Genomic DNA, 18,372 nt, shown 5'->3' with positions numbered 1-18,372 from the left:
CACGTGGTACACTATTTTATGACGTCTTGGACAAGCCTAACGTCATCTGTCCTTGGCCCCACGATGAGTTCATCTCCTGGCCATTGGATCTAGACAATTGCTCTTCTTCCCTTCGTCTATAAATTGGGGCTTCGCTCCCTATTGCAACTCTTTATTGAAACTTGGTGGATTTGAATTTTTAGTTTTCTTTGCCTTCTATTGTTGTTGCTTCCTGCTATTGCATTTTCTCTGGTGACTGCCATACTCTCCGGCTAATCTCAAGTTCCCTCATTGAAGCCTTTACTTTGCGAGCTCATGCTATGTATTCCGCTCGAGCTACACCTTCTTCCACAATTCTTATTTCCTGCTCCTGCAACCTCCGTCAGTAAGTTCCTGCCTCCATGTCTTCTTCTTCTTCTCAGGTTGAGCCTGACAAGGTCTCCGATGAGGTTACTAGAATGAGTGGGGGTTCTGACCCCGAAGTGAGCTTTGAGAGGACCCAAGAGGAGCGATCTGCACTCTTTGGGTCTAAGAAGTTTGCTGCTCAGGCTGGCCATTTGGCCCAGGCCTCTTCTGCCCAATCTAGTGGAGGAGCGTAAGCCTCTGCCAGGGGCTTAGAGGAGCGCACTGCCGAAGGTGGCGATGCTCATGATGAGGAGGAGGTGGGAGTTCAGGTGAAACCCACCAGCGTGGTTGCTTTCGAGAGCACTATGACCAAGCACTCGTTAGCTACTCTTAGAGCCTAGTATGGGTTCCCCCAAGAGGTAGAGACATGGGTACCCACTAGAATGAACCTCCACCCAACAGGAAATGGCCCCCCCTTCAATGGGCAAAGAAAAAATGGGGAAAGGCAAGGACAAGGTGGAGAAGGACACCCAGTCCCTACCCCCCAAGATCCCCGAGAAGAGGGTTTGCGATGAGGTAGTAGACCTTGATCCGCCCCCGAAGAAGGCAGCGCTGGGGGTAGGGTCCTCAGAGAAGGCTCCCTAGGACACGGAGAAAGCCCCCCAGGACTCCACACAAGGGGGAGCCAGTAAGGGCGAGAAGGGCCTGTCCCTCCAAAGGGGAAAAAGCGTCTTAGTTTCCAGTGGGATGTCTACGAGGGCGAGTCAGCCTTTGACTTCCTCCAAGTGGCTAAGGAGCTGATGGATTACGGTCCCCCTCAGGACGTGGCTGCTGTTCGCGCCCAGTCTGACTAGGAGCTTATGGACTCGTTTGCCCTGGACTTTGCCAGGGTGAGCCTCGAACTTGGCCCCCTCCATTATTTTCTTTATTGGGCATTTCTTGATGTCGCTTTGTTCTTTGTAGGTTACCCGTGGGGCGAGCGAGCTCCGACGGAGGGTGGGGAGCCTAGCTGCTTCCTGCGAGGAGGAGAAGAGCAAGAGGAAGGTCGCGGAGGAGCAGGTGATGAACACCGTGACCCAAATCTCTACGCTAGAAGCCGCAGCCAAAGATCATCAGGAGACGGTCAAGTCTCTCACTGACCGGGTGGAGCAGCTGGAGAAGCAGGTGGAGCAGGAGAAGAGGGAGACCGAGCTGGAGAAGAGAAGGACCAACTCCATTCAGGAGGACCTAGTCAACTTCCAAATGCGATAGCCCAAGGTGATCGAGGAGGCCGTCCGAAAAGCCCTGGAGGCCTTCAACGTTTCGCAGGAGCTGAGGGACCACGTGAAGGAGCAGGCTCAAAAGGGCTATAGGGGCAGCATGAACGAAACCGTGAAGCACGTCCTCCAAAAGACCCCAGGCTATGATTTCTCGGGCTTCAAGTACTACATCCCCCCTGCTCCTGCGACCCCCGTGGTGCTTGCAGCCTCCGAAGGCCCTACTGTGGAGGGCGGCCTCCTTGCTCACGTACCTCCTCCTGCCCTGTCTCGACCCCTACTGGTGAGACCACTTCTTCTGATCCTCCTCCCGTGGACCAAACTTCAAACGATCCTCCTCCTGCAAACTCGACCTTGGCCATCGCGGCCACTACCTCAGATCCTCCACTAGCCACAAGTTGAAGATTTTGTAATTTTTCCTCCTCTTTTTTTTTTATTTTTTTATGTAAATGTAAAGCATATCACCTTCAATGAAGAAAATTTTCCCAAGTATCACAGCTCGCTCTTCGTTTTTTCTTTCGTAAGTCCTTAGGTAATGACCTCGTTGTCTTTAGTCTTTTGTGCCAACTCTTGAGGTTGGACTTTCGTGCTGACCTTAGAGGTCAGTCTTTTGTGCTGACCCTAGAGGTCAGTATTTCATGCCAGCATGACGAGCTGGTCTTTTGTTGGAAAAATTGTAGACACAGAATTAAGAGCGTGAAATGATATTTCATTGATCACAAACAACTATTTATAATGACCTCATTGGTAAAAAAATTTCAAATTCTTTGAGTTCCAGGGTTGTGGTATCTTGTTGCCCCCCGGGGTCTTCAAGCGGTAAGTGTCTGCCCTAATCAACTTGGAGACCACGTAAGGTCCTTCCCAGTTAGCGTCCAGCTTGCCTTGGTGTTGAGGTTGGGAGGCGCTAACCATGCGTAGTACCAAGTCTCCAGCTCTAAATGTTCTCTCCTTGACTTTAGAATTGTAATAGCGGGTCGCTCTTTGCTGATAAGCCACGTTTCTCATCAAAGCGTCCTCTCTCACTCCGTCAAGAAAGTCTAGGTTGGCTCTTAGCCCATCTTGGTAGGTTCTCTCATTGAAATTAAGACTCCTGAGCGAGCCTGCTACCACTTCAACTAGGGCTAGGGCTTCCATTCCATAGGCTAGCCAAAATGGGCTCTCCCCTGTGGACGTTTGAACTGTGTTTTGATACGACCACAAGACACTGGGAAGCTCGTCTACCCACCTTGCTGTTGCCTCTATTAATCTTCTCTTTATCCCTGCTAGCAAGGTTCGATTGGTGACTTCAGCTTGGCCATTTGCTTGTGGATAAGCAACTGAGGTCATTCTGAGCTCTATGTCGTACTGGGCACAGAACGCCCTGAACTGTGGGTTTTTAAATTGTAGCCCATTATCTGTTACCAGTATCTTCGGTAGCCCGAACCGGTAGATGATCTTGTCCCTAAAGAACTTCTCCATCTGTTGTCTCGTGATCTTTGCTATTGGCTCTGCTTCCACCCACTTTGTGAAGTAATCCACTGTGACCACTAAGTATTTCCTTCCCCCTGAGGCTGGGGTGAAGTTGCCTAGGATGTCCATTCCCCACATAGCGAAGGGGATAGGACTGAGTATGGAAGTTAGCTCTGTGGTAGGTTGGTGTGGTATGGACGTGAATTTCTGGCACTGCTCGCACTTCCTTACATACTGGATTGCTTCCTTCTACATGTTTGGCCAGTAGAATCCTGCCCTTAGCACCTTATAGGGTAGGTGGTGTCCTCCCATGTGGCTGCCGGATATGCCTCGGTGTACTTCAGTCAAAGCGTTTAGTGCGTGAGTTGGAGTTAGGCACTTTAGTAGCAGGCCTGATACTAATCTTTTGTATAGCTCCCCCTCCACCATTGTATAACGAGCTGCACGACCTCGAACCTTGCGCGCCTCATTTTTATCTTCGGCCAGGATGTCGTCCCTTAGGTAGGCGACGATTGGGTCCATCCAACTGTGCTCGACCTCGATCGATGTGACCTCTCAGACTTGGTGGGAGGGCTCTGATAGTTGTTCAATGTACACTAACCCGTCCATCGGAGCCAGTGCCTCTGTTGATAGGCGTGAGAGTGTGTCTGCCTTCTCATTCTTGTTCCTGGGCACCCTGCTCATTTCGAATGAGTCGAACAAGCTTACTAGCTTCTTGACGGCCTCGAGGTAGGCTCATCTTTTGCTTCATAGTGCCCGTTGACTTGATTCATGACCAGTTGTGAATCAACCCATAGTGCCAACCTTTTGACTTGGATGGCTTTGGCTATTTTCAGGCCTACTATCAACGCCTCGTACTCTGCTTCATTGTTTGAGGCTGGGAATTGGAAGCGCAGCGCGAACTGAATCTTGAAGCCTTCTGGGCTCGTCAGTATAAATCTTGCCCCATGAACCTTCGAGTTGCTTAACCCATCTACGAACATGGTCCAGGACTACTCTGGGGGGTTTTAGACTTCCATCTTGTCCTGCTGATCCTGCACGTCCTCGTTTTGCGTATACTCAACCACAAAGTTAGCCAAAGCTTGGCCCTTTATGGTCGTCCTGGGCCTGTACTCGATTTGGTACTCACTCAGCTCTACTACCCATGTGGTCAGTCTTCTAGTTACATCAGGCTTGTGGAGCACTTTATTTAATGGTTGGTCAGTCATGACCACTATGGGGTAGGCCTGAAAGTACGGCCTCAACTTGCGGGTTGCCTTCACTAGAGTGAACGCGAGCTTCTCGATCTGAGGGTAGCGGGTTTCGACGTCTAGTAGCACATGGCTTACATAGTACATCGGTTTTTGTACCCCACCCTCTTCTCTCACCAGGGTCGCGCTCATTGTTACAGGCGATGTGGCTAGGTACAGTAGTAGCTCCTTTTTGGGGACTGAACGCATCAACAGGGGTGGATTGGCGAGGTATGTCTTCAGATCTTCGAAGGCCCTTTGACATTCCTCTGTCCACGCAAAGCTCTTGATGTCCTTCAGGTTCTTCAGAGTCTTGAAGAACGACAAGCATTTATCCCCAGATCGTGACATGAACCATGCCAGTGCTGCAATCCTCCCATTCGGCCTTTGTACCTCGCGAACAGTCTTGGGCAGACTCATCTCTTGGATGGCCTTGATTTTGGCTGGGTTGGCCTCAATCCCCCTTTGGGACACCATGTAACCAAGGAATTTACCTGAGCTAACACCGAAAGTGCACTTAGCCGGGTTTAGCTTCATCTGGTGAGCTCGTAGCACCTGGAACGCTTCATCGAGGTCAGCTAGATGGTCCTTCGCGTGAATGCTCTTGACTAGCATGTCGTCTACATAGACCTCCATATTTTTTCCAATCTGGGCTTTGAATAACTTGTCGACCATCCTCTGGTAGGTCGCTCCAGCATTCTTCAGGCCAAAGGGCATGACCAAATAGCAAAAATTTTCTTGGTTCGAATGGAACACCGTGTATGACTCATCTCCTTCTTTCATCAGGATTTGGTTGTATCCTGAGTACAAGTCCATGAAACTCAGCCTTTCATGCCCCGCCGTTGCGTCTATCAGGAGATCTATTCGTGGGAGCGGGTACTCATCTTTGGGGCATGTCTTATTGAGGTTTGTGTAGTCCACGCACATCCTCCATTTTCCGTTTGGCTTGGGGACCATCACCACATTAGCAAGCCAGGTTGGGAACTGCTCTTCCTTGATGAAACTGGATGCCTTTAATTTCTCTATCTCTTCCTTCATGGTGACCTGCCTCTCTGGGGTGAACGTCCTCCTTTTTTACTGCACTGGCTTTCTCGCTGGGTCCAAGTGTAGGGCGTGTTCTGCAATGTGGCATGGTATGCATGGCATATCCACGGATGACTAGGCAAACATGTCATTGTTCTTTTGGAGGAACGAGGTGAGCTCCCTCGCCTCCTCACTCTTCAACAGGGACCCAATCCTTATAGTTCTCGTGGAATCTTGCTCATCCAGTGGGACCTCAACGAGCTCTTCAACCAGCTCGCCCAGCTGGTAACGTTTGTCATCCTCGTGGTTATCTGCGACCTCTACAGTGTAGGCAGTTCCCCTATAGTTGCCCTTGATCTACTTCAGGAAAGCAGCATGGCATTCGCAAGCTTTCCTCTGCTCTGTTCGGCACTCCCCTATGCTATTAGGGGTGGAGAACTTGACCTTTAGGTGCCTAGTAGAGACTACCGCTCCCAACTCGTTCAAGCTGGGCCTACCCAGGATAACATTGTAGGCAGTCGCAACTCGAACGACCATAAAGTTGACTTTTATGGTTTTCTGACAAGGGGGGATCCCTACTATCATCAGAAGTTCTACTGACCCCTCGATCGGGGCTGGCATGCCTGAGAACCCATATAAGGGTGCGGTCTCAGGCTTCAACGTGCCTGGCTTGAACCTGAACCGTAGATAGGCATCGTAGGACAGCATGTCCACCAAAATTCTGTGGACAGGATGATTGGCTATCACTGCCTGAACCACGAAAGCATTGTCTTGTGGCCAGGTCAGCCCCTCTATGTCCTCATCGGAGAACGTGATTACGGGCTCAGTTTGTGCCTTCTTCTCGGGCATCTCAGCTATGGCCATGAACCGCGCCTTCGCCTTGGCCTTACATGACGACTCCTGCCCTGGTCCCCCCAGCATAGTAAGGATGGCAGGCATTGTGGAGGTGTTGACATTGTCCTGGTTCCTCCGGACCTCCCTGTGATTGTTGCGCCGGTCATCACGGTGATCTTGATCATTCCCCCTACGGGCTCTATCCTCTCTCCTGTGACCGTTCCTTACGGTTTCACGACCTCTAGAGTTGTCCTTTCCATCTTCCTTGACATAGCGCCTCATATGGCCCTTCTGGATCACGTCTTCTATTTCTCTCTTCAATTACCTGCAGTTCTCGGTGTCGTGACCGACATCTTTGTGGAACTTGCAGTACTTATTCTTGTTTCTGTCCTCAGGCCTAGAGAACATTGGCTTGGGCCACTGCAACAGACCTCGATTGTACACCTCCATCAGGATTTTAGTCATGGTGGTGTTTAGTAGGGTATAGTCTGGGCTCTGGTCTCGATCTAACCTTTCCCTCTTGGCATCTTTCTTCTTTTCATCCTTCTCGCTTGTTCTCTTCTTCTCTAGAGCTTTGGCATCCACCGCGTTCCTCACCTTCATGATATCAAACATATTGGCATACTGGTAGCAGTGGTCCAGTAGCTGCAGCATGGTGGTCACCTGGTCCAAGGCGAGTGACTTCACCAGGTCGTGGGTTGGTGACCCCATTATGCAAGGCGTTAAAGGCCATCGCATCATCCAGATCCTTGATCTCTGGGCTTTCTCCGTTGAAATGGGTGATGTAATCCCTGATGGACTCATCAGGTCGCTGCTTCACTGCCAATAAGTTGGCTGCGGTCTTCTTTTGCTTCACGCTGCTCTGGAAGCGGCTCACGAATGCCCTAGCCAACTTAATGAAGCTCCTGATTGAGTTGGGCTTCAACTTGGCAAACCACAGTGCTGCTAGCCCCTTTAAGGAGGTAGGGAAGGAACGACACGACACCACATTAGACCCACCACAGACTGTCATCATAGCATTGAAATAACTGATGTGGTCGTTGGGGTCGCCCTTCCCATCATAAGCCTCCAAGGTGGGAGGTTTAAAGCCCCTGGGAAGCTCAGCCCTCATGATCTCAACCGTGAAGGGATGTTAGTCGGGTCTGAAGCTCTCCTCGGGGGCACTACCCTTTTCCAGGGCCACGATCTTGGTATTCATCTCCCTGAGCTTACTGTCAAGCTCGCTTTCCACGATCTGGTTGGCAGGGGGGTCTGCGTGGGCACGACATGCATTCAGATCGTCCCGCAAGTCACGCCTGGGCAACCTCTGCTGGTTGACCTGCTCAGTACGTGCATCTGACACTTTAGAGCGACTTCTATCAGTTCTTCCATGTGACCTCTTGCTAGTGGACCCGGATTGTATAGTTACGCACGATCCAGCATTTCTCATGGGTAAATCCCCAGTTCGAATGACCCCAGGTGAGGGCAAGGTCCTCCTTGAGGGGTGTGAGGACCCCGCCCTGCTCCCGATTGCTTGCATGTCATCCCGGGCAGGTCTGGAGTTCTCCTACGCAGCCCTGGGAGGCACTAGCATTGCTGCTGAGGGCAAGACTGGTACTGGAGGCAGGCCAGCGGCTGCCAAGTTGGCTGCTCTTAAGGCTTGTAGGTCTTTGACTACGTCCCTAAGAAACTCATTCTGTTGAAGGACTTGTTGCTGCAGGTCTTGAATTTGGCCCACATTGGCCAATGCATTAGGATCTACCGTTGCAGGGATGAATCCTTGAGGCAACGGGGGTGGAGGTGGCAGTGCCCTGGTGCTCTGGCTGGACTGGCCCTGATCTTGAGTTGTGTTTTGGCCAGCCACCTCCATCGCCGAAGGTTGGGACCCTGTTGCTTCCCTTGCCGCCGGTAGTTGGGCTCCGATTGGTGCAGTGTTTGTTCGCCGAAGGGTCTGCTTCCCGATTTGCCCTCCACCGCAAGTGTTCTTCGTCACCCGGCGTGTCACCGGATTCTCCACGGCTGGTGGAACTTGAGTGTTGGGAGGAATGACGTTTTGTTCTCCTGCCATGATCTTGGATTGATTGTCTGGTAGAGGTTTAGAGGCTCTGAAACTGTCGTTCCCACAGACAGCGCCAAACTGTTGCGTCAGAAATCCTGTTGGAGTGAGCCCTGCCTGCAAGACAAGAATTAGCAAGAGACCGGGCGTCGCCGGTGATCTCACTCCGATGCTTAAGTTAGATCTCTGGGCAGCAGTCCATTCAAAGAGAATTTAGATAGATCAGTTTAGCGTTACTTCCCTTACTTAAGGTGGTTGAGAGGTAGAATCGTGCCCAAATAGGTAAGCTAGAATCTCAGAGTGGAGTGAGACCGTTGCGGAGTGAATCGTGGGATAGTGCTTATCCGTTACTTCCCACGCGCCTGATTAGGCGCAACGTGGGAGAGAATCTCGGACCATGTTGGTCCATGCTAAACTTTGTATTGTGTATGTAAGGTATGGAGGTCGTTCCTCCAGCACCTGGCTGTGGCCAGGCTATTTTTCGTTCATGGGAGCACGAGGTGCGCCCTAGTGCCAGATGACCTGGGATGCGACCTGGCGCCCAGCTCTATATGTTGTTCACAACAAGGTCCTTCACACAAATCGGGGGAGCCTGCAAGCTCGCGCTTGGTTGGACACAACCCCCGTCCTAGATTCGCAACCTCACTACCTCGTTCTCATCATGCCTGGTCTTTTGTCCCATCACCCTCCATCTATCAGAGTCATCTTGTGATTATGAAACCATTAAATCTGGATTTTGCGGCTGAGAAGGTGCTTTTCACGTTCACTGTTTCTTGGGTTCAGATGGACGGACTTTTATCCGCTCCAATACTGGAGGCGCTGCTATGCACATCGTGCGGCGCAGCAGCAGCCATGTGTGCACATGTTTGCTACTGCACCACACGATGGCAAAGCAGCGCTACAGTGCATAGCAGCGGATAAAAATTCCAGATGGACAACCTCCACTGGATGGATGTATCATGACTTATAGAGTTGTTATTGGCTGCGTATAGAGTGTCCTTCGGGCTCAGTTAGCTCCACAAATCCTCCGACAGCTCTTATTCTTTTCCCACTCTTTCTCTCTCACAGGAGAGTGTTTCTACTGTTCAGGTTGAATGTGGCATATCTGATAGCACTCATGTTTGTGGGAAACCAAACGGTTTAGTTTGATTCGATGCAAGTTTTTTAGGTAAAATCAATATCGAACTATTTATAAATCATTTATAAATGATTTTTCACATGTTGAAACCAAAACCATTTATAAACGGTTTCAATTTAATCAATTTTAAATGGTTTATAAGGTTTCCTTACTTTCTTTATTCAAATGTCTAATTTCCATTATATGTCTTTTAATTTTTTTTATTGAAATGGAAGTATGATTGAATTCTTATATGTTTTTTTTAAATAACTGTTTATTTGTACCATTACATATTTATTAATTCTTTATTATTACCATTAATTATTTTCATTACATATTACTAATATTTGTTTTGGTTTAAACGATTTTTCATCCAGTTAAGCATCGATTTAAAATGGTTTGATTCGATTTAAACCATTTTAACTAAACGATATCAATTTTAAAATCAAAACCAAACCATTGATTAAATGGTTAGACGACTTTGATGTAAACGGTTTGGTTTCATTTTGCCACCCTTACTTCCAATGCACATTAATTTTAGATGATATTGTACATTTCGGTTTCATTTTAATGCACACATCTCGGTGCATGCCCAATCAACGCACCCAACCAGCCCACTCATTGGCCGAGCTCCTCATTGGAGAGGATTCGGATCCATGACTGGTGGTTGGGATCTCACTTTAACATTAAAATTCTTATATTATACTTTTAGATATAGTTTTTATTTGATTTTTCAAATTCAAAGGATTTTTTAACCAGATTGTTCTCCTCTCAGGTTCCCTACCCGGTCAGACGCGCAAGTTCCTCTCATAGGAGGGACGAAAATGATGACCTCACCCCTGCCCAAACATACTGCCCGGGTGGGGTGAGGTCGTCATTTCTGCCCCTCCAATGAGAGGAACCTGCGCACCTGACCAAGCAGGGAACCTGAGAGGAGAAAATTTCTTTTTGACCAAAAAAAATCTAATAATTATGATTGCAAAGTTTTGAGTGAAATTAGTAACCAAAATTAAAATGATTTGAAATTAATGACAATTATGTTAAATAATGATTACAAAATTTCTAGAAACTTTTCCTGTATCCATGGTGAATTTTTCACTAACAATTTATCAAGTTACCAAACCCCCTTATGTTGAAGGTCCAAACTCCAAACTGCTCTTCAGTGTCCATTCAAGCACTATACTGGCCATTAACTGAAGAGATTTCCTTTCACCACGGTAAAGGAAAACTCAGTCCTTATTTTATTTCACTTCCCCTATTTACGTTGCAAAATGCTTGAGGTTTATCACAAAACCAGTCCACCCCACTTTGTCCCCAGCAACCCAGCAAGGTCTTATGAACTCACAACCAGTAACCAAATTTGTAGTTTTAGAGTTGTTCAGTTGGTTGAGGACAGACCTCGGCACACCAGTAAAGTTGCTCTATTGCAACGTAGTGGCCGTGGGTTCTTCGAGAAATAGCCTCTCTGCGAAGCAGGGGTAAGACTATGTACATTATGACCCTTCCCCAGACCCACAGAGGAGGAAGCCTTGAGTACGCCTTTGTTTAAATTGTGTGAGTAACTGTCACACCCCTGATTGCAGTTTTTTCAGGCTAAAGTCGCCTGTAGCTATAAGTTTAACTTTAATGAACAGGAAAACAGAGAAGATAAGGCCTGCATGAGATCAGAGTCGCATTACCATTCATCGGGGGGGGTGCATGTAGCACTCGTAACAAGTTAATGGGTACAGATAGCCTTCCAACTTTGAACTTCCCATGCGAAGACCTCAGCAACCCTGCTCAGAGGTCAGAAGAGGATTAGGAAAATCAGTCTTTTCCGCTGTCTCTGCATTCATTACCAAAGAGAAAATATAAACGAGGCCTCGGGTTGACCCTCCCCAGACACCGCAGTGATGGGACGCTGCGCATTGACCGCCTTACCCCTGCTCGGGCAAGGCATTGGGCAGGGGGTAAGACGGTAAATGCACAGCACCCCATCTCAGGTGCTGCACACGCAGCACTGCTGACCGGATTGACAGGAGCCGAGTCCGAGTCAACCAAGGAGAAAATATAAGAAATGCATATTTGAAATGAAAATGCAATATGTGAATCACAAACAGGCAAATCTCCCATATTAACAAATCTTATATTTGTTTGGCAGAGCAAACCAAGCGTTGCTCTCCTAACCAGTTAACATAAGTTACATAACACAACTACAATTTCATAATCTGCCACATATCAATGATAAAAAGTATAGACAGGCTAAACATATCAAACAGAACAATCTCAGGCACCTCGATCAACGTCCCATTGTCTGTTCCATGGGAGGTATCATGACCAACACGGGTTGACCGTTGAACCCAGGATGAGGAAGTCTACGGCGAAGCTCTCGTCCTTCCTGACAGAGGGAACATATGTGACAGAAGTAGTGAGTTGCAAAGTCGAATGCTGTCTCGCACTGCTCTCGTTGCTCGTCATCCTCCATGAAACTTCCGCAGCACCCGCATGATCTGTATAATGCCTCACAATTACCCTGTTCGCATAATTAAAACCATGAAGATCAATTTCTCCACAAATTTATGGGAAGACAGTTCCATCAACCAAGAGCTATTATTCTCCTTTATTTAATTCTTCAAAATCTACGAAAGTAAGAAATCAACTGAAAGAAATCTTTGATGTGCATGTATAACTCAATACCACAGTTTCATTTAAATGCATAATTAATTGAAAATTAGAGGTTAAATATATCTCAATGTTTGTTGTTTGCGAATTAAAGATTCAATGATACATAAAATGAGGGTATTAAGGTTCAATTTGCCTCCAGTTGGTTGCTAATTGTCACCAGTACAACTCTCATGCTCAAATAATCATGTTCCTTCTCCAAAACGTCCAAATCCAATCCATGGCAGGTAACAAGTGTTGAATTACACAGTTTTTATTTTAAAATTATAAGAGTTATCTTTTGGTAAGTTTATGACCAGTTTACTGATAGGGTGACAATTTTCCTCTTAATTTCTGAGCCATTACATGGGTGATTTCCGTCACTTTTCAACATGGCAATTTTGAAAGGTGGAAACCTGTAAATTTGATTCAGATACCATCTAAAGCTAATAGACTTACCTATCAAAAATGAGAAATCGGTGGTCTTGCGATTCCAAGCTGTATTTGGAAAATTATAACCAATTTACTACTACTGTGTGTCGGTTTGTGACGTTTTCTATTTTGAGGAGCTTAATTTGATCAAGAATCTTATTGAGCCTATTTCTTAAAATACCCTTTAATTTGTTTGGAGAAGTGGGATTTAAATCCTCTCCAATTCCCTAAGAGTGCAGTTCGGGGTGGAAATGTGGCACCTGCCGACCTGGCAGGTGCAACATCCATCGTTGCCGAGCTCGAAAAAGAAAGGAAAAGAAAAAAAAAAGACTGGAGTGGAGTAGCTCGGATCGTTGGATATTGTGCCTGCCAGGTGTCGACCTCTCCATCCCGAACTGCACCATGGGGGAATTGGAGAAGATTTAAATCCGGAGAGTGACTAGTAACTCCCATGAGTTACTCATATTAGAAGTTCTTATTATTGTAAGGGCAAATCTGTTCGTAACCGAAGTGGTTACAGCAGAAGTCATAACCAGTCTTTTATGTCCTTTAAGCATATCTTGGAGGTGGCTTGGTGGATAAGGCTATGATGTTGTTGAAGCATATCTTGGAGGTGGGACGGATGGAGCCATTTTTATAGACTGAAGTCACCAAACTAGAATTTGAATCTGCTTTATTCTACCTTAGAATGACAGTTAAGTAATATCAAATAACAGAGGGCGGTTTCACTCTCTGTTCCGGCAGCGGTGGTGGTGCTGCCATAGAAGGTTAGTGACGCAGACAACAAGGGGAGTGTTCTCATGGAAGAGCTGAACAGCGGCAAGTTCATCCTACTGCAATTTCCGAGGAGTGGTGACGACAAAAGCAGACGCTGCATCAACATCAGGAATGAAGAGAGGAGTGGGCAAGAGAGTTATAGAGAATAAAGAAAGAATCTAGGAAACACGAGAAAGGAAACGGGTAAGTTCTGGTAAGCGAGTCTGTGGAAGAAGGGCGGCTTGGCGTGTTATTAACAACCAGAATGCTGCTCTTGTGATTGTGGTTGAGAATAGAGACAATAGGGGAGACAAACACACATTGTGAAGGAGGAACGACTTAGGGGGTCAGGGGAGAGTTTTTTTTAGTTGGCGATTGGGAGGTGGTTGCAGAGGAAGACGCGTGGAAGAGAGAGGAGATGAATGGATAAGCAGCCATTTCTGCAAAATCTGATATTGCAAAACCGAAGCAGAAGCTACCAACTCAGCCTTCTCTGAGAGATGCTCTCTCTCTCTCTCTCCCCCCAATTTCAGGATCTAAAGTTTCTGCTTACTCCATAAATAGTTTTGGTAGGTTTAGTAGGTAGAAGAAACAGAGAGGAAAGATGAGAAAACAGGAGATTCATGAAAAGAATTCCTGTTCCCGTGGATTAGAAATCATGAAGTTATGCTGATGATTCCTTTCGAAGCATAGACTCAAATACAACAGACATAGGATTGACCATGGGTGGACCCTTCTCTCTCCGTTGAATCTCATCAGGGAACTATCTTAAGGAAGCTCTGGTAAGGGATTTGCTGCAGTAATCTTATTTTACATCAAAGTTGTTCATTTTGAAACCAGTCCATGTAGGCTCTCCCAATTTTTCTACTGGCAAGCATTGAGAAAGTAAGCTCATGCTCTGAGGCTTCTTGAAGGGACAGTACCTGGTTCCTAACCTGAAGACCACGAACCCACTCCAAACCACTCCTTCTGTTCTCATTTTTTGGGATTGCATCTACTTCCAAATACTATACAAGTAGTATTGCAGCTTTCTTGCTTTGTGACTTGTAGCTAAACTTAAAATTTAAGTTCTTCTTCTGGCCTCTGTATTTTCCATACAACTGATATTCGGGAATATAATTTAATTTATCAGGAATATGCTTTTGCCATTATTTTTTTTTTTTTTCAATTTAGGAGGGCAGTAACCTAAAGTTTCACAAAGAAAAAATTCAACTACTTCATAAAAACTTGAATACAATATTTACAAGTCAAGGTTATATCCATCCAGCTCTATTCTTGCATGATATACACTCCTAACCAGATCATCATCAAGCAATATCCCGGTTTAGCTAATACCTATCGTTGACTCGTAACCAAAATTAGAACTTTACAAACAGGATCCAATCACAAAATGACTATCAGCGTTTGGACACATTGGGACAGCCGTCCAGGACGCCAGGGATGCCTAACGGGTCCCAGGACTCTCCCAAATTTTAAATTGTTTCCCAATACACTGATGAATATAACTCTCTAATGACACCCAAATCAAGGGGCAAAAGGCAAGTTTTGATGGTTCATAATTAAAATTAGGGAGAAAGTTCTCTGTCCATGAGTCTATCTCTTTCCTTCCCATGTGAAAAGACATCTCTGCCCCCTTGTTTTAAGGAGGAGAGAAATAGGCACATGGGAGTGCTGGTGTAGGCCACACTCCCGTACAGAAAACTGCTTCCCTTAAAATTATTAAGGCTCATATCTGTCCCCAAACCAAAAAATGCCTAGCACAAACTAGAAGAAGCACTGCGTTGACATTAAAACTATACTTTTAGATTTTGATCATGTTTGTAACCTCAAAAAACCAAGATATGATATCCACATAGCACATCAATTAGCACAATCAGCACGGTTACACTGCCATCAAGGAGATGTAACTACAAATATTGATATATTTATTTAATAGACTTTTTACTTTCTCATAAAAAAAAATGTTCCCAATTGAATAATAAAATATGTCTTTTGAATGTCTTCTAGTGCCATTTTGATCTAGTTATACCCTGAGAATCCATCTATAAAAGATAGAAGGGTGTGTTTGGTCGTATTGTCTACGAGTATATCAATGTGGGGTAAGGGAAAGACGTCCTTTGGACTTGCTTTGTTCAGGTCCCTAAAGTCTACACACATTCGTACTCGTCCGTCTTTCTTTGGTACTGGCACAATATTGGCCAACCATTCAAGGTATTCCGTTACCTCTAAGAATCTTGCTTCAAGTTGCTTCGTGACTTCCTCTTTGATTTTTAAGATCCACTTTGGTCTTATCCGTCTTAGTTTTTGCTTTATTAGTTTCATCCCAGAGTATAAAGGTAGACAGTGTGTGACAATGTTGGTGTCAATATCTGGCATGTCATCGTATGACCATGCAAATACTTCTATGAGTTCTTTCAAAAGTTCAATAAGAGGTTGGGCCTCTTGCTCATTCAATGAAGAACCTATTTTTACTACTCTTGGCAATTCTGATGGTCCTAAATTGATTATTTTAAATCTCTCAGGGATTGGTTGAGCTCTTTTTTCTTCATTTTGTTGTATAATTTTTAAGAGATTGGGTGAAGGATAATTAAACATTTCGTCTTCATTAATGTAAGAAAGAAGAGGCACAATGTAATCGGAAGAAAACAATTCATTGAAATCAAACACACCATCTACATCAGACTCGGACATACTAGAGAACATAGTTCTCAACTTGTGGATGCCAACTTGAACTCCATCACAGACCTTGTCGATGAGAGTATACTGTAGTTGCTCCTTTGCATGTTGAACCTTACTATCCTGAATAGTGACGGGTTCAACACGATTATGGGGAAGAGATAATTTTGAAGAAAAATCCGCGGCTAACTTAGCAGTATGGGTTGAAAGAGAAAAATAATGAAGAACGAGTAGGAACCCCTCCGAAGGAGTACCCATACGCGATGACATAACCCAACCAAAGCTCACCTCCAACAAAGTTAAGGAAAACCTATGGAAGAGATGAGGCAGGAAACTAGGGTTCACACTCCCTCGGATTTTAGTTTAACTAAAAGCATAACATTGTTCATGCTCATACTCTCTCTTCCATGGTTTTTTCTTGATGCCAGTTACATGATACATCACCATTATATGATGCTGTTTAGAAATCAGGCTATGTTTGGATGTCAAGAAAAAAAGATAAAAGGAACAAAAAAAAAAGGGGAATTATTAATGTAACAAGGGTCTGTTATTTATCCAAACATAACAAGACACCAATTACCCTTTTAAAAGTACAACCAAGGATATGATTGGAAATAAATTTATGAGGATAGTTGGGTAAAATCATATTCCCCATTGAAAAATCAAAGAAAACCAACAATTTCAACTAAATTTTTTAATAAAGGGGTAAAATGTAATTAAGTACAACCCATCTTCCCAAAATCATCTACCAACATATCTCTCGTCCCCAACAACTGGGTTTCTAAATTATTCCAAAACCCTTGCCCTCTTCCTCTCCTTCTACTCCCTCATTCCCTCTCCCTCGGTTTATGGATTCCCTCTCTCCCAGTCTCTCGTTCCCTCATCCCTCGTTCCATGGTCAAGTCATTAGACTCTGAGGTAAGAAATCAAAATCTCTATCTATCTCCTTCTCCAATAGAAAGCATGTAATCAGATTGTCCAGCTCTCCCCAATCAAACGAGCATCTGATGATACCTATATTTCGAGTAATACACACCCATCCATTTCAGAAACAAATCTGAATAAAAATTCAGAGCTACACGGTTGTCTCAAACATATAGATAGACTTATTCCTTTTGGTTTGAACTTTTCTTTTAACAACACCTGCTCCAATTGCATTCACATTTGGACAGATGTAACTAACTCTATCATAGGTAGATGTCATAAACAAGAATGCTGATTGTTGCATGCCCAAATCCTACCAATTTGGTTGAGAAGACCATATTATAGTACCTACCTTGTTAATAAGTGCAAACCCGCCTGCATTAATAAATATCTCAAAGGGAGAGCAAGACATTCTCATGGTCTTCTTCATTGTTCCAGTTAAGTCACTTCATATTAGAAACAAGAATCTTAATAAATATGCCCACCACATGCTTGTTCTTAGTCGAATAGGGCCCATGCCTTGTGCATTTGCACCACCGCAGGCCCCAAATATATGGTGAATGAGATTCCCCCAAAACCGTTAGAAGCTATTTCAATGAAAAGAAAGTATGAAATAAGAATGAGTGATATGTCTTCTCGTTTGGCCCAAAACTTCTACCTCTCCACTGACCATCCATGCTTGGATAATCTAAATTATCCCAAAACCTTTGCCCTCTTCCTCTCCTTCGACTCCCTCAGTTTATGGATTCCCTCTCTCCCAGTCTCTCGTTCCCTCATCCCTTGTTCCCTCCACACTGTGCGGTCAGACTCCGAACTGAGGCAGCGGCACAGCACCGTGCCATGGTCAAGTCATTAGACTCTGAGGTAAGAAATCAGAATCTCTATCTATCTCCTTCTCCAATAGAAAGCCTGTAATCAGATTGTCTAGGTCTCCCCAATCAAACAAGCATCTGATGATACCTATATTTCGAGTAATACACACCCATCCATTTCAGAAATAAATCTGAATAAAAATTCAGAGCTACACAGTTGTCACAAACTTATAGATAGACTTATTCTTTTGGTTTGAACTTTTCTTTTAACAACACCTGCTCCAACTGCATTCACATCTGGACAGATGTAGCTAACTCTATCATAGGTAGATGTCATAAACAAGAATGTTGATTGTTGCATGCCCAAATCCTGCCAATTTGGTTGAGAAGACCATATCATAGCACCTACCCTGTTAATAAGTGCAAGCCCACCTGCATTAATAAATATCTCAAAGGGAGAGCAAGACATTCTCATGGTCTTCTTCATTGTTCCAGTGAAGGTCACTTCATATTAGAAACAAGAATCCTAATAAATTTGCCCACCACATGCTTGTTCCTAGTCAAATAAGGCCCATGCCTTGTGCATTTGCACCATCGTAGGCCCCAAATAGATGGTGAATGAGATTCCCCCAAAACTGTTAAAAGCTCTTTCAATGAAAAGAAAGTATGAAATAAGAATGAGTGATATGTCTTCTCGTCTGGCCCAAAACTTCTACCTCTCCACTGACCATCTATGCTTGGATAATCTAAATTATCCCAAAACCCTTGCCCTCTTCCTCTCCTTCGACTCCCTCATTCCCTCTCCCTCAGTTTATGGATTCCCTCTCTCCCGAGTCTCTCGTTCCCTCATCCCTCGTTCCCTCCA

This window comes from Telopea speciosissima, chromosome 2, assembly GCF_018873765.1.
Source record: "Telopea speciosissima isolate NSW1024214 ecotype Mountain lineage chromosome 2, Tspe_v1, whole genome shotgun sequence".
Lineage (NCBI taxonomy): Eukaryota > Viridiplantae > Streptophyta > Magnoliopsida > Proteales > Proteaceae > Telopea > Telopea speciosissima.
The sequence above is the reverse complement of the archived record's forward strand: the minus strand, read 5'-3'. Positions refer to the sequence as shown.